The sequence below is a fragment of the Morone saxatilis genome, unplaced genomic scaffold (assembly GCF_004916995.1).
Source record: "Morone saxatilis isolate NCDOM2014 unplaced genomic scaffold, NCSU_SB_2.0 Contig9, whole genome shotgun sequence".
Taxonomy (NCBI): Eukaryota; Metazoa; Chordata; class Actinopteri; family Moronidae; genus Morone; species Morone saxatilis.
In genome coordinates this window covers 8846978-8852239 of record NW_023340268.1, presented here as the reverse complement: position 1 = coordinate 8852239, position 5262 = coordinate 8846978, and the positions used below count along the sequence as shown (strand labels likewise).

General features: G+C 41.7%; 1 protein-coding gene across 1 annotated transcript in view; it reads left to right on the top strand.

Annotated features, from left to right (window-relative positions):
• The window catches only part of akap9 (A kinase (PRKA) anchor protein 9), a 70115-nt gene that overhangs the window by 40027 nt on the left and 24826 nt on the right, over positions 1-5262 (top strand).

Below are 5262 nucleotides of genomic sequence, written 5' to 3'. Positions count from 1 at the left end.
GGGGGGGGGGGGGGTTAGGCTTATATTGCACAAATATGGGGATAACGTGATACCATTTTTCTTCAAATTCTTTTCATCTTCTACTGGAAGGCATTTACTTCTAATATACTGTTCCGTAAAACAAAAATGACAGAAGTAGCTGTAAAAAGTAAATGATGAACGGAAAAGAGCAATTAAAACTGTTAGCTTCTTTTCTCATCTCTCCGGCAACTGGACCAATTCACAGGGCGAAAGTGGGTGTGAATGCCGAAATGGTCACTTTTTGGACAGAAGTGTTTTTCAGACACAGACCCCCCCCCTAAACCGATTCCCGGAAAAAGTGGTTTTTTGAAAAATTTGTGGGTAGGGTGAGGGGGGTGTTCCCAAATGTCATCGATCCATCCGACAAAGCCACTTTATCTCTCAAAATGGGTTGTGATCGCCGCGACCTCCGTTTTTTCTTTGTTGTTTATCTGGTCATTGATGTACTTATGAGCATATCCTACATGTCCCCCTGTGCCAACAAGGCCAGACCGCTTCTTCATGCTTATCCTTGGGCCTCTTTTCTTCGGGACACCAATACCTTCCTCTCTCTAACAAAATCCAACTCTCTCTTCGCGCACTTGTTAACTCCGGAAACCAACGATAAAAAAATTGCAACAAGACATGTCTTGCTCTCTAGGTAATGTAGACACCTCAACAAGTTGTTTACCAAAGCTCAAACTGCACGTATGAGTGGCGTAACAAACATTGTTATACCAAGCATGTTTTTCTTACAGGCCTACGTTCGGACCACTGGCATTTTGTTATGTTTCTTTTGTAATTATGTGTATTTTTATTGCTTGTTGATTTTCCCTTGGTTTTTTCTGCGGGTCTTGCGTTGCTCACATTTGTAATTTAAAATTTCCGTCCGTCATTAGACTCCAGTTGTGAACAGTCTATGCCCTGAAGTGACCCCATGCGCAAAGAAGACGTGGTGTCACACGCAGCACGGCCGTGTTTACGGACGTAATATGCGATTGCTACACATTGTCAGCGCGTGTTGAATCAATTTTGAAGTTGGTTGTTTGCAATTGGAGCCTTACAAAATTTACGATGAGATTTATGATTATAGCTGTGTCCCGCCTCCTTTCGGGCACGTCGGGTGAAATGCGGACATGACCCGGTTCAGATTCCCCCCCCCCCACCCTCAGGCCGTCCATGTAGTGCCCCCGCTGTGTGCAGTGTCAGCCCAGAGAGACGAGGCCAGTTTAACTAGGCCATTGAATGTGTTACTGTAACTGACTGCACATCTTCCCGTTGGCTGAAATTCATGCTTTACTCACGCTGAGATGGGTTTTATCTTGGCGGTCTAAAAATAGCTTTAAAGAAACTTCAGTCCAGCATCCATCTCCACCACAGAGTGCATGTTGGTTGAGTGTTATCTATTGAATCATTTACATCTTTGGGTTTTTTAAAATGCTGTAATGTATTCGCCACATTTTGATTACAATACACCCTCCATCATTTTCTCTGGCATCGTCTTGGTGGTTTTTCCACATGTGTTATTACATATACTACGTATTCACTATGTTCATTTTTAATACCACAGTGTCACAAACTCAAGGAATTGTGATTTGCCCCACTAACAGAGGGTTGCTATGATAGTAAAGAAAAGCTTTTGATAATAATAAAGTGTTTAACACATTTTTAAAGCAAAAATACCAGGGGAAATTAACAGGTTTTACGATCGTTGATGTATTTAATACTCTTTGTAGGTTTGGGATGTCAAACAAAACAAGCAGTACATATGTCAACATAGTTCTGGTGAATTTGTGATTTTCACTATATTCTAACATTTTATAGATCAAACTATTGATAGTTTGGCCTAGAAAATATTCAAAAATTAAAATGGTTACTTGTAGCTAGGATTGCAACAGGATGTGATTTTGACAGTACTCAGAAAATAACAGTTTCACATTATTACACAATAATAATTAGTTATCAGTTACAATTACAATTAAAGTAATGAAAAAAGAAGGGTGTTTTTGGTTGAACAACGGCTTAGTCTATTTTTTTTTATAATACTACAGTAATACGGTAGAATTCAATACCGTAGGTAGACAAATGTACACGGTATACCATGGTATTGTTATACCGCTTCAACCCCAGTTGCAGTTTCCAGCATTTTCCACGTTACACAGTTTAATTCTCCTCCAAGTACACACAATTAACAACAATTAACAGCACAGTAAACTTGTAATCAACAAAGCCTCTAATGGTTTCTTCAATGATTTTCCTGCTGCTATTGATCTGAAACACATTAGTCTTGTCTGCGATCGGTGCTGGATCATCATGTCTTGCCTGTGAAGCAGCGTCGTGAACAAAGATTGATGTAACAAGCCGGTCAGGAATGTTAAGTGTCTTTGTTAAACTACTGCTGTAAATAATTTGCCTGTGGAAGCTGTTTGCTCACTCATTGCTCACCACCATTATCTGCCGGTGAGTCGTGGATATTGTTCATGTGCAGGCAGTATGACGGTTGACATGCCAAACAGAGACAGTCGGTGGGACCAAGAGGCCGCGTGTCACAACGCCTTAATTGCTCTTTTTCTGTGGCTACGTAGGACGGGAATCCAGTTTGACAACTTTTTGTGGGAAGGGCATGGCTGTCTAAGAGTTATTTGTGTGTGCGATCTATTTGCAAATCTACCTGGCCCACTGGCTGTAAAGACTGAAGCCACACCTGCTTCCCTCCCACATTTTCTGAACAGTATCCTGCTGTGTGCGATCAATGTAGGAAGTGGAAGAAAAATCCTCTCGTCTTGAGTGTTGGAAACTGCCCTGGAAGTCTGGGATTTAATGTTTTTATTAAATTTTTTTGAGATAGATAAGTAAATAGAGGCAGAGTGAGTGTAACATAGTAACAGTAGTCTGCCTAGGGTTAGTAAACCTCGTCTGACAGGAGAGAGAGATCTGGCTACAGTGAGCAATATTGTGCTATGGGCACGGGAGCATGCGTGGAGAGGGAATGACAGCAATCCCAGAAGGAAGTCAAAAGGAAAGAGTGGAAGACTTGAGATCCTAACGCTGTCATTTCAACCTCTGCTGGCTGCCGCTCAGACTCAACAATTAAAAGGGGCCCCTGGGAGGCTTCCCCCGCAGGTCGGGGTTGCTACGGCCGCATAGTATTGTTAATGAATCTCCAGAGAGAGAGAGAGAGAGAGAGAGAGAGCAGCGAGAGAGGAGAGCAAGCTGGAGCAGACGTGGGGGTGTGAGCTTCACCGAGCGGCATGATATGGTTTTAATGTGAAGAAAGAAGGTCAGAGAGAAGAGAGAGCGGGCTGGAGATCTTCAAAGAGGACGAGAAGAGAAGAAATGCTTGCCTATGTGTTTAACCACCTCCTGCGGTTATGGTCAGGAATGCGGACCAAGATGCGACTTCCACCTGCTGCCGAGGATGACACTTTTTTAATCGGACCGTAGAAATTCTCACAGTTGCCAGATGATTTTCTCTGAACATTTACCTGGAGCTTGTTCTACCTCCACCAGGCAGAATGTGATAGAGATGACGTGAATGTCAACCTCTCCGAATGTTGTTTACTCTTCTTGTGTGTGAGGCAAACACATAGAAACTGTTGCTTGGAGCTACCCACAACGCTGCTCACTACTTTATTCCCCACTGGACTTTATTCTCATTTGCGGTTGCACAGCTCAGCCTGACGGATCATAGCTCATGGACACCTCTTTTGATGACTCCAGAAAAGCAGCTGCGACATAACGAACTGAGGTTGGAAGTTCTCCCTTCATCCATCCATCCCTTACCATGGATTCCTACCGCTCTTACTGGAACGCGAGCATGCAGAGCAAGACGTGGATGGAAGGGGAGGACCAGGATGTGTACGAGGTGGAATCTCGTGTACCCCTTCCCCGACCTTTCCCACTATGCAGCACCCTGAACGAGAAAAATGCTGTGGTGGTGCAGACCCAAATCTCGCATGTCAATCACAGAACTAATGGCCACCTTCTCAAGGTTATCTCCAAAATCTCCCTTCCCACTCCTCCTTATACAGTAAGTTTCACCTGCTAACCCACATTGTAAATTATACATCAAGACTGGGTTTGCCTTAATTCAGTCTGTACATTGGATAGAGAGAACTGTGCTGTTGGTAAATATTTTATAAGTACAATTTCACAGCCTGTTTAATGTAGTTCAGGTCCGCACATGCAGATGTGAGAAGTTAAATGTCGTTCCGTGTAGGAGCACAGAGGCTCTATGTGTGCTGCTTTTCAAAGAGTAGGTGAAAGATTATATGACTTCTATGTGGCAGGGTTAAGTTACCACTTCCTGGTTACTATAGTGTTATAATAAGACCTTTGCTCAGAGAGATATGGAAATATGCGGTATGAATGTGAATGTGTTAAAGGGTTATTACATTATAATGATTTCATAGCTGTGCCATAAGGAAAAAGGACGCCTCCTCTCCCCTGTCCAGGAGGTCATTATACAAATGTGATATCATTATCTAACCTAATTTTATTGTTGACTTTTGTACTAGTTGCTTTTTTGTGCAATTCCAGTGTTGCGTTGTGTTGTACAATTCTTATTTTCAACTAATTATACACATATAAAAACATTGCTATGAATATTATTTTCCATTATTGTCAATAGATCCTACTGAATGTTACACACAACATTTTAACTTATCTTACATTAAGTAGTAATATGGAAGCTACGGTTAAAATAAATATTTTGATGATAAAAATAAAATTTTCTGGGTTCAGTAAGTATGCAACATGTAAAAATGATGTGTAAAATACTCAAATGGACATTGAGAGGAGTGAACTGTGGTCCACCGTTATGCATTATGTGAGCTTGAACGTTTTATATGTAGAAAAAAAGAACTTCAGTAACTAATTACTAAGTTTATTTTACCCTCTCCCATGTCATACAGTAGTTCATTGTGGAGTGTGGCTGTATACCAGTGATTTACAATTAATTATAAAAGATAGGTCATAATCAATAAAGCAGAAGCGCCTGGATAGCTCGCCTGGTGAAGCTGGTGCCACATGTACCAAAGCTGGGTCCTTGCTACAGTGGTCCAGGGTTCGAGTCCGACCTGTGGCCCTTTGCGGTTTATTAGCATCTTTCATTATATGCCTCCTGAATGTCTTTAAAATCTCTTTTAAAACCCATCATCTCTAATTTATAACACAGGCTTTCTGTTACAAATCTTGAGTCTTGAGCCCAAGCCGAGATAACCCTGATGACACGCCAGCCACTAAAATTAATCTCCTCATCAT